This window comes from Mus caroli, unplaced genomic scaffold (genome assembly GCF_978045245.1).
Source record: "Mus caroli unplaced genomic scaffold, Mus_caroli_1 scaffold_2, whole genome shotgun sequence".
Classification (NCBI taxonomy): Eukaryota; Metazoa; Chordata; class Mammalia; order Rodentia; family Muridae; genus Mus; species Mus caroli.
Window position 1 is genome coordinate 124449452 of NW_028227257.1, and position 12951 is coordinate 124462402.

The window sequence follows — 12951 nt, forward strand, 5'->3', positions numbered from 1 at the left end:
TGTTGATCTCACAACTCTCTCTCCATTTATTGCTTTATTTTTAGCAAGTGACAGTTTGAATTCTACCCCTTTCCTTACAGGTTCTGGGTCTCTGCTCTGAAGACGGTTGTTATTGCCAGGCTGTTCTTTTAGTCATATCAATTGACAAAATGCTAACACTGCCTGGCCTGGTCCTCAGGGCTGACAACAATCTCCTGAAATGTCCCTGTTGACACCCTCTGTTTCTTACAAAAACAACCTTGTTCCTTCATATGTAGTAAGCAGATTTATGTCCTTAGCAGCCCTGAATCTCCCATGAGTTTATAAAAATGTATGGATCTCAGGAGCCACCATTGCCTGAGTAAATAGAATCTGAATGCTTCTATCATTTCTGAAGGATTAATAGTCATTTCACTTTTCAAGGATAACTGGAGTATCTTCTCTCACAGCTAAATTACTCCTAACTTTAAAGATCTTTAATAATGGAGTGACTCTCCTGAGAGGAGATACAGCCAGCAGTACACAGATCAGCCAACAACACACGTGTATTAGGATTGAACCAAAGTTGATGATAGTCACTGTAATTCACACGGTCACCTTGACATATTTGTTGCATGAAATTGTCATCACTTAGTCTTTCAAACTGCTATGGTGATTTTTACATGACATTATTATTGAGATGCAGCAGATATGGCATATAAAGTCTATATAGTGTACATGTCTTAAATGTTGGGTAATTGCTGCAAACAAATAAGCTAAACTTTAAATTCTCTTCACTGCTATGTTTGCTTTGTAATGTACATATGTTATTCAGCCTAGAACTCAATTCTGGAATGTTCATATGGAATAATAGATGCTTCGTTCCTAGGATAACTCAAAATATAATGCTTTTTAATAATTTGAAATAAAATTCATACACATCTCTTACATTTATATAACATACCATCTTTAATATCGAGGAGAAACAAAATAATTTAATGCTTATATATGCTTGCTTTATCCTCTATGTGTCATCTTCCCATGGGCTTCTGGGAGTAGACACTCAATGAAGTAGTGTGATGAAGTCATGGGCTACCTCATGTATGCTAAGGGAAATATTTTCCTTTCTGTAAATAATAATTGCTAATTCTGAATCTAGCAATACTATTTTAAATATTTTTATTTAAAAATCAAAGCACATTTCTATTTAAATTATTTTAATTGACTCTGTTACTTATGTATCAATTAACTTAAATAAGAATAGTGGAGACACTTCCATATCCCACACTCAGCCTACACATTTGACTATCTCATGTTAATATGGATTTAATAAATTAAGTAAAAACAATGGGATATTCTAAGTAGTACAATCTTAAAAACTTAACCACTGCTATAAGCTGAATAGATGCTCCCAGCTTCCTCCCTTGCTTATTAGCCCATTCTCACTACAATACTGATAAAGGTGACTCTTCCTAGACAGTACTCATTTATTTCATTTTTCAAAAATACCTTTTAAAGTGTTATCCTATTTTATGGGACAAATTTGATATTGTAGAATAAATATACTAAGTGCAAATGAGAGTGATTTAGAGCAAAATGGAACAAGATGTGTTTTAGACTAAAGAAAGAAGAACTTATATGTAAGGACAGCTCTGTATTGCAAAACTTATGCTATTTTCAAATAACTTTATTTTCTTAAGAGTAAGATCCCATCATAATAAGAACTGGCAAGAACTGCTAAAGGCAAAAGATTCAGCACTGATTTTAACTATGTTTAAAGATACTTTCAACACTAGTTTATCATTATATAAAGGCATTTACCAGAGTATATTCCTGATAATTTGTGGATAAAACCTTGGTAATTTTCCAGACCTCTATCTTCTGATATGTTTGGTACAATGAAAAATATGCACAAAGAGATGAAAGGTTATATTAAGTACATGGGACCACATTAATTTGATCACTGAGCAATTTGTCTTCAGTTTAGTCTTGTTTGAGTTCTCATTGAGAACAGAATTTCCGTTGTGCTATATGATGTATAATACAGTCTTTTTGTATTCAAATAATAGACTTTCCTCATTTTCTCTTGATCTGTAGACAGAGTGGGATGTAAACTTGCTTGTTTCCTGTCTCATTATCAGGATGGGATCCTGAGAACATTGCCTTCATTTCTTAGACTTCAATGTCTTAAAAATTGTTTTCTTCTATAGTTTTTTCTTTGTAAAATGTTTTATTAATTATTTGAGAATTTCACAAAATGCATTGTGGTCATAACTATTCCTCTTCTCTAACTCCTTTCAGAGTCTCTACTAAATGCTTTCTTACTCAACTTCAACAATCTCTCTCTCTCTCTCTCTCTCTCTCTCTCTCTCTCTCTCTCTCTCTCTCTCTCTCTCCCCTGTGTTGGTCAACTACTCCTTGTCGGCCTTGGTGTGTGATTGATATGATCAGTGTTACATCATTAAGGAAACTGACTTTCTTTTTCCCACAAGATGTCAAACGTGAATGGGTCTTAATTTAGAAATGAAACTTCATGATGATTTCTCTTCCTTTATTCTTGGGTTTCATCTGGCTCGAGGTTGTACAGGTATTATGTATGCTGTCACAAGTGTCATGAGTTAATATGGGCAACCACCTACCACACTTTGTCCAGAAAACAGTTTCCTTGACCCTGGAATTATTATCCTTCTGCTCTATGTTCTTCCTAGCATGCTCATATATGATACACATGTCCTACTTATGTTTGAGCACTCAGAAGCTTCTTATTCTTTTCACATTGACCAGTTATATATCTCTGTATTAATTGCCATTTTTGGCATGAAGAAGGTTCTCTGATGAGTTTTGAGCAATGCACTAATATATGACTATAGCAATAAATAATTAGGAGTTGTTTGAAGGTTGTATTTATTTAGAAGAATAATAGGAGTAAGTTTCTTTCTCTTTCAGGTTTCATGACTTAATTAATCATATGTTCTTGGCCCTATTGAGAATCATGTATGTGTGTTATCTTATGGATTAGGCATTAAATCTAATAAGAATGTGTTTAATTAATCCCATGACCATGCCACTATTACACTGATGAGTATATATTTCCTATCTGGTAGTGACTAGAGCTCATAGAGTTCACAGCTGGATGAAATGGATGTCTCCTTTTTTCTTTGACAGTCTGCATAGGAACTTCCATCACTGTGAAAAGTAGCTAGTGAGGATGATCCTTCCTGTAGAGCATCAGTAGTATTTTCTAATATTATACTCAGATACTGAATATAAACATGTCTTAGTAACTTCTCTATTGCTATGATAAAACATGGCCAAGGCATCTTATAAAAGTAAGCACTAAATTTGGAACTTATGGTTTATGAGAGCTAGAATCTTTTACTACCGTAGAGGGAAGAATGTCAAAAGGCTGGCATTGTACCAGTGTAATAGCAGAGAGTTCACAAACAGAAGAAAAAAACAACCTACATGGCAGAGAAAGCTGATATGGAATGATGTGAATGCTTGAAACCTCAAAGTTTATAGCTTTTCCAACAAGAACACATTTTCATATCCTTCCTAAGCAGTTCCACTCATTTGGAACCAAGTATCTAAAATATATGAGAGTTTGCTGGCTATTCTCATTCAAATCACCACAACATGGGAATAGCTTCAGTTTATTTATTCTCCCTTTTAATCTAGTGGTAAGAATTCAAGTAGAATATATGTCTCAGTAGATCAGTTAACTGTTTACTACTGTGTCTGCTTTTATCACTTCACTTCAGCATTCACTACCTTTATATGCAGTAGTAGTGTAGAAACTTCCTTTTAAGGACTTGGAATTTAATTTCATGTATGAATAGTTTCAGAAATGAAAATCTAGTTTTTATGTTCCTTTCACTTAATAGTTTTAATTAGAACACCAACATCAAATGATAATTAATTTCTATGAATAATTTTTTGTTACTATAAATCTGGATTTACCACCCAACTACTCAATGCATAAAGAAATATTTTACCTTAATCATTTTCTTAAGAAACTAACAGTGCAAAATATGGTCAGATATATTACACAACAGACTTGGAATGCTCTGCCCTTTTCCAGATGCGTGATCTTTTTCTGTCTGTTCCCCTATTCTACTGACATAGGAATATCTAATTATTCTCTAGACATTTTATCAGTTACCGATTGTCATAATAATGCCATAGAATAAACAAACAGATAGTTGACACAACAGCATTAAAGTTAAGACTCTAAATGGGTCAGCTGAGTTTGGCTGGACTTTTCATTTTTGCAATTTAGGTGTCATCTAAGAAGGCCAATGTATTTCCTCTAACCAATGTTTTTCATTATTTAATAGATACACTAGGCACATCCTCATGACAGTAGGAAATGACCTAAAGAGGACAAGGAAAACACAATATATCAAGACTGCTCAGAAACAGCCCACTGTCATATCTACCTTACCCCATTGGCATAACAAGTAACATCACATAAAAAAAATTATTGGTCACATGTTTCAGGGAAAATGCAGAATTGAACTGATTAATGAAATCTTTCTGTCTTTCTTGTAATATAGCATTTTTTCTGATTCATGAACATTAATTCTAAAGTACTTCTTCAATATTTTGAACCTGAAGCCTTTATTCAGATCCTTGCTTCAGAAATGTGTAATTAATAGTCATCAAAAGATACCCATTGTTTTATTATATGGCACTAAGCAGATATTATATATCTAATACAAATATGTATTCATATAACAGATGTGCAGCATTGTCTACATGTGGTTCCTACCAGACCTGAAGCAGGAGCTGTTCCTGACACTGCTGAAGGCCTATGGATCTTGTTCCCATAACTGGGCTGCTTTGTCTGTCCTCAGTGGGAGAGGATGTTTCTAGGCAAGCAGTGATTTGATGTTGCAGGGTCACTGGTACCAAGAGGGTCCTCCCCCTTCTCAGTGGAGAAAGGGAGGGAGTATGAGGGCTGTGCTGTGTGATGGAGGGGACAGAGAGGAGAAGGGAGCCATGATCAGGATGTAAAATGAATGAATGAATGAATGAATGAATGAATGAATGAATGAATAAATACACATATATAAAAATTTGAAGATATGTAAATGTTTTTATAATTTATAAAAAATGGTTTTTAAGAAAATGTAAAAGCCTTCAGTACCCAATGAGTGGTTAAAAATGGTTATTCTTAACAGAAAAATTAATAATTATAAACACCAAATGTGTAACATCTTAGAAACTAAGTGGAAAGATAATTTATATGACTCCAAGTGATTGTTTATTTACAGTTTTGATAATAATTAATTTCAGGATTGTAATTTTCAGTCATGCCATTTAAAATTGGGTCACTGTTTTAGATATTTTTCATTGTATTTATAATAGTCAATCATTTATGAAAATAAATCATTCTTTATCCTTTTAATGATCAACACTGAGTTTCTGCATGGAAAGTATAGGCCAGCTTTATAAGTCTTCGTCTCACATAAGTAAAGTATGATTCCCAGTAATCAGAAGGTACAGCTTACATGGAACTGAGCTGTTGATACAGCCTCCTTCCCTTTTCATCTCTCAGACAAAATGATGAATGACTGAACGTACCCTAGAGTGCCTTCACAACACTGCCGCATACTGATACAAGACCTATTGGTGGTCTGGAGCAGATGTAATTTCTGTCTTGAATTTAGATATGACTTGACTTAGAAAAATAAGCTGCTGCTGAGAGAAGTTTATGTTGCATGTGGTTTGAGTTATTAGTGAAGTGTGCCTTAAAAAGATTTTAAATGCTTGTTACTTCTTTGGTTATATTTCTCTCTCCTACCTCAATAAAGTTCAGATGAGTAATTTTGTTTATTTGTTTAAGTTAAATAAATGAAATTGCTTCAGAAATGTTTCATAGTCATAAACAAAGAGAAACTGTCTAGTGTTGACATGTGGTAGGATGCTAGATACATCTTATATATGTGTAATCAGTTATAAAAGCTGCATTGATCACTTTTTCTAGTCTGTCATGGGAAAGGTGTGGAAAATGATAATTCTCTATAATGCTGAGAAAAGAATGAATTTTCACACACTTAGAATATTAAGTATAACTTAGGTACTAGGACATAGTATCCAGATGAGATAAAAATAGCAACAGATTTTAATTACATTTATAACATTATTAAACCATAAACAAAACAAAAATTAATCTTTTTCATTCTTTTGAGGTGACTGAATAAAAACCATATGGAATATTATTGAAGAGATAAAATACCAAGCTACATGTTTGTAGATATAAAACTGCATTCTGCAAAGATATAACCAAGTACCCAGGAAATATTGGGCAGAAGATGCAAAATAAAGTCAAATTTATCGCGAAAATGTTTGAAGATTTCTCTCTGTTTATATACCTTCTGTATATAATAAGGTGGATATACCACACAGAGTTTCTATCTTCAATGATTTCAGGAGCATGATATCACTCATCAGTAAAAGTTAGTGATCACCACCTTATTCTTTTATTTTATTAATTTCTCTATTGATTATTCTAGTGAATACATTTCTTTTTTAAAAACAATAAAGTAATAAGTGATGCAGAAGAGTCAAGAATATTATCTTGCTAAGCAACTTACTAGAACACTTCAAATGATTGGATAGATGGTTAAAACTACAGAAAATTATTGTGGGATATTAAAGAATCGGTTCTGTTTTTTTATACTGATGGCTGGCATCTAGTCAGATCGGATCCAGGGTCTTCCTGTACTGATGCTGTGGCATATTTTCAGAAAAGAGCCTAGTATGGCTGCTCCCTGAAAGGCCCAATAAGCGCTGAATATGTCAAATACAGATACTAACACCCAACCAATGGACAGAAGCCAGGGTCCACTGTGGTTGAACTGGGGAAAAGCTGGGTTAAGACCCCCCCTGCTTTTTTAAGCATTTATAGTTTTGAGAGCTTTCCATTTAAATTAGGGTGTATCTGAAAAGATAAATTGGCTGTGTACAAACAAACGAACAAACAATCTATTTTACTTATTGTTTTAAGCCATTGTAGGCTTTTCAAAAATGTTATATTCTAAACATGATTCATGCTTAGAAGGTGTGACTCAGAATAATTAATGTTATCTTTGAGATAAGAGAAATACTCATAGAATTCAGACCCTGGGTCTTTTTGAACCCTACTTTTTTTTTTTTAACCTTTCTAAGTTTTATAACTATGAAGCCTTTATTCCTGTACTGTAGCCTCCTCAACTGCATTGATATTGTATATTTTTTTTAATTGAGTGGTAAGTATGATATAGAGAATAGTCAAAGGCAGAAGCAAGAGATGGATATTAATCAGCAAGAGAAATACAAAGACAACAACATGAAAGCAGAGGCTGAGTACATAGGAGATACAGAATGGGGCAAAATGGAAGTACCATCATAGAATATTGATGATTGCCAGCAGACAAAATATCTACCTGATAAGTGTTATTTTCTTAAGTCTTATCTAACCTAAGTACTTCAATGAATGATTGCCTAGACACAATAGAAGCAGGCTATCATGATTTAAAGTTTTGGGTTCAAATTTTAACCCATCAATTCATTTAGTATCTAAAGACACTATATAAAGTAGCCACTATTGCCATCAATTCATGATGTGTTGTGTTCCTGTATAATTAGCATGCTTTAGGGCAAGAATATGACTCAACAAAGCTGGCTTTTGAATACAAGGACTGAGACATTCTTCCAGGGAGCATCTTTGTTCCGGTTCTCTGTCACCGACCATCAGACTACTGTCAAGTTTTAGCACTGGTGAGCATGTATTCTGAATACCTAAGCCTCATCTCTGCACAACATATGGTACAGGAGGCAAAAGCATGATTGAAACTATTCATGTTCAAATCAGGAGTATTCGTTTGTAAGCCTTTCCAAAATTACTTTCATTTTGTTTAAAGGAGTTGCTTGAGGAAACAAAATTAGCACTGAATCCACGAACTGTTTGCTCACGTGAAAGCATCCATTGCAATAACTTGGAAGTGCAGAAGGGAAATGTTTTTTCAGGGGAAGTGGCTATCCATTTAAGTAAAACTTTTGTCTATTTATTTTCCTGATAACCCGGCTGTGTCTATGCAGCAATCTTAATTCTCTATTTTCCAAATCATTTCTTTTTAAGTTCATATTATGTCTTTATTACTACTCTTCTCAAGTCTATAGTGAATGTAGGGAATAGGTATGGAGAATGTAAATAAAATATAGTCATTTGGCGGGGGAGAAACCATATATACTGATTCAAAAGCATTGTACAGAAATAATGTGTATAGAAAACTGTAAATTAATTGACTAGATTTTGATTATGTCTGTATTTCTTAACTTCTTACTTGAACACTACTTTAGAACCACTATATACATTAATGGAATCAACTATTCTCATTGAAATCCTTATCAAAAATAAAATAAAATATATATGCTAAATAATTCAACAAATACCAATTAATAATGCATACCATATTAAATTGCTTTACATCCTAAGTGAGAGCAAGTTTAAGTCCTGAAATATTTTAGCTTTAGCCCATCTTTGTATGGATATTTAGTCTTTTGATGTATTTAAATGTAATCATTCAAGCCTATTTTAGTTAGGTGTCAGTAGTTTAAAATGTAAATACTAAAGTCATGGTGTGGACGGAGTCTAGAGATAGTCCATTTTTGGAAAAATGGGTTTTAAAATAATTCCATAAAAGCTATTTTTTCTTGTCTTTAAAAGTTTTTGACAAACTTTCATTAACTTTTAGCAATACCAATTTTACCAAATTTGCCTAACACGAATGATAAGGTGCAGAAACTTGATTCCTAGAAAGCAAATAAACCCATATGCTTAATTCTAGTGAGTTTCCTCATCCAAATTCCCTTCTGTTTGGCCCATTGTAGAGCAGGTCTGCACTGAGAATGTCCTTCAGAGTGTGAAATTGCCCCACGGTGTTGTCAAGCAGTCAAGAGTATGTTATGGATGCGGTCCTTTATCCTGACTGTCTGCTTGGTCTGATAGAATCTTCAAATTAGAAAAGAAAAATCACCATCAGTTTGTAGCACTGTATTTGATCCAGTGGATTTAAGAAGTGGGTGCCCAATCTCCCTTTTATTTCAAAATACTAAATTTAAAATTTTAAATGAAAATTAACAGATCATAAATTAATTTTAAGATGCATGGCTTTTGTCATTGGAAAATTGCCCCAGAAATTCTGTTTATAAGACCAGTAAAATTTCCAGTACAGCCTTCTTGGTTCTTTTGTTTCTAAAATTCAAAAGAATTGCATCATTGGTTTAAAAATCCCCTGAATTGTATAATTGGGAAAACATTCCGAAAATTAAAATGCTTATATACTTTTACCCATCCATTACCACTGAGGTGTTAAAATAATTTATTCCATTATATTAACAATTGTTTGATGCATTGAAAGATAATTTACCATGTAATTTTGTTAAACCTAAAACTGTAGCATATTTTCTTGATAATATCATTAATATATCAAGAGTAAATAAAATGTTTAGTGGTAGGCACATTAATTATCGCCTTCATCTATCGGTGTTTAAAACTTAGAAATAATTAAATGTGCTTTAATAAGATATGGTTCTGAGAATGCAAGATCGTTTATGAATTGCTAGAGGTGCGTGGAACTGCGTTTCCCCTGAGAGACGAAATTTATGCCTAACACCCTGCTGATTGTTCAGAAGGTAAAGAACCAATAGCTGCATGTACAGAGGTTTAATTTAAAGTGTGTTTCTCACTAGGCTGCTCACAACACTTAATTAAACTCTGCTGTTTTGGCAATGACAAATGCTGGAGTGCAGAAGGAGCCCGAGTCACGGTGACTGAGACGCTTTCGTAATTTCTTTCATGTGCTCTGGCAGCCAGATCCAGGTCAGAAAGAAAGCAAGAATAAAAGAAGATGTATTTAAGATATTTAGACAAAGTTGCTACTTTTAAGAATCTATTTCCAGTGTTCAAACGTTGCTTTAAATAAAGGATTTTAAATCCTGTGGTGTTTGTATGAAATATGCCCATGACAGGGAAAACCCATTTACAATCTATTTAAAGTCATTATGCACTGTGAAAATATTTTTTTTCTAATTAGCAATAAGAAAACATGAAATAATTCAAATTTACATAGATACACAGATTTTACTTCTAGGCACAACTTCAAACTATACTTTATGTAGTTTATACTATAGATAGGTTTATTTCTGAAAACATTCCAAATTGAGGAAATGTATTATTTAGTTAAAAGTTTTAAAGACCCCCAAAATTTCTATTTATATGGCATTAATTATAAAACAAAGTATAAATGACCTTTTTAAAAAAGTCTTTTCTATTGAAACCTTTTCAAAGATGTTTCTATGATTCTTCTGCATATAATTATTGCTTCTTAGTTTAAGTTTTTATATGTAGAGCCCCACTGTAAAGAAGCTGAGATGTGTTTTCATATTTTTTAATCTCATAGATATAACAAAGCTAGAACCAATAAGCTATTGAAGACGATAACAAAAGTAGCCAATAATTATTGAGCTTTTACGAGATGGCAGATGTCATCTGAGCTTGTGAATATGTATAACCCACCCAGTTCCCAAGACAATGTGTGCATTCATTACTTACTATGTCCACTCTAAATAATGGAAAACTGACAGTGAGAGAAATTGGGAGATATATGGGATTCACATCGTGTTTTAAAGACATCAAAGCTTTCAGATTCATGGGGTCTCTCTCTAGAATTGTACTCAATACACTATTCTGACCAGTTGAAATGACACAAATTGGAATTCTAGAAACAAAATTAGACCAAGGCACGAGTGAATCACACAGGGTAGTGGTTTTCTTTCTTACCACAAGGCCTTTACTCTTCCTTACAGATCTGTATTGCTGCACTAAACTTAGAAATTTTCCAGTTCCTATTAGGTACAGAAGGCACAGGCTGGGAAAATCATAGAAATGTGTATCACTTGCAGTGCTAATATATGATAGCATTGAATCACTGCAAAGCTTACTTTATCTAGGAACTGTTTCTTAGCATTCCCGTTTTGTGTTGTTTGTTTGTTTTGGTTTGGTTTTGTTGCTTGATTGCCACCACATCTCTCAAGAGCAAGCATGTGTCAGTTCTTACAACAGAAGGTAAGTTTCATCCATCATTGCATTCTTGTGTGGTAGTGTTAAAAAATCTTGACAGATGACAGATTCAATGCTCTGTGCTAAAGGTTTGTATTGAAAGTAGTTCAAAATATCTGTCCTACATATTTTCCTGAACTCACAATCTCTTCTAACTGTTGCCATAATTCCAAATGCATTCATCTGAGACTAAAAGATGATACAAAGAATTTCGGAGCAAGAAGATTATAACTTGGGGTGTATATCTCAGGAGTAGAGTGCTTGCTTGTCACTAAGGAGACCTTATATTTAATCTCTAGGACTAAATAAATTATTAAATATTTAAAAATGACAAAAACAAATAATATAATCTTCATTACGTAGTGGGTGTCATTCATTCCTTACTTGAAGCTCACTAGGGTAAAATATATCAATATTGGAAGACAAATTTCTCATATTTACATACTTCCCATAATAACTACTTTTGTAGTTTATTTCATCTGGGGAATCTGCAAAGCATATTACTGTTTGGGACTGGATGTTGTGGCAGCATTAAATTTTCTACTAGAGAGTACAATTAAAAGTGAAAATATAATTATTCCATTTGGGGTCTGGATTGGGGTATTTCTTGACTAAGTTGTTTTGAAAACTCAATAATAGATGCGTTAAGCCAAATGTGATGCTAGAATTTTAATGTACGCAGAAAAAAATCACTGAGCTCTAGAATAATGACTAAAATTGCCTTTGATCTCAAGCAATCAAGACACATAGTGTAAAGGGAATGAGTCACAGTTCTCATTCTTTGTGGAATTTGTTGCATATTCAACTTCACGAATTCTCCAATATAATATATTAAAAGTGCCATGTTTGAAAGTTCATGGCTAAAACTTGTGCACAGTGTCTAGAAAAAAAGTGGAACATAAAATTCACACCCCAAGCAAATATCAGTCCTGATCACCATCAAAAAGAACATATATTTTTTTCTTTTATTAGTATAAAAGAGGTTTGACCAAGGCCAAAAAGAAAAATCTTATTTGGCAGGATTTATGCCTTTTTTCCTTGCATTTCAGTAAAATATTTTGCTCAGTTGATCTGTTTCTCCAGCTGACTTCTCAAACTTTTCTTTTGTCTATGTAGCTTTCAGTATTTAAATATCACTGTATCTTATTTTCCTCATTGTAAAAGCTATGTTTTCCCCCCTCCAGTGAGAATCTTTTGTTTTGACCTTAATGATGACTTCTGACAGATGTACTACTGATGAGCCCTTGAGAATTATGCTCTCTACCTTCTTCATTTCAGAGCAGAGTTATCGTCTCAGCATAGTAAATTTTAAGATGTCTATATTTTTCATATATATTTATTTATTCTACTTCCTGTTTTAAGTAACAAGTGTTTGGCTGTGACAAAACACTCATTTGTTCCCCACTAAACCTTCAGCACTGGTATAATGGTTGGCATTTAAATTGCTTAGAAAGGTTTTACTGAAAGAAAAAGTTAAATAATAATAAGTGGATTAAAATGCTCAAGCTACTCAGTGTTTATGTTTCTACTACCATGAAGGGAATTTTACAATTGGTAGCATGTTTAGCCTACATAAGATAGACTTACTCTCTGCTCCCCACTGGAGAAAAACTCATCTGAAAACATGAAATTCCCAAATATGAGATTATCAAGTACGATCTCCTCATAGTTTAAGAAGTATTTCTCTCCAACAGGAAACAGTACAGAGACAATATTTTTAATATTATATTTTTATTTATTTTTGTGGGTATGTCAGAATAGGTATGGGGCAGGGGGCATGCACATGACACCATGTATATGTGGAGGTCAGAGGACAACTTGCAGAAGTTAGTTTTTCCTTCCATTAGATGAGGCCTTGCAATCAATCTCAAGTCCCCAGGCACCTT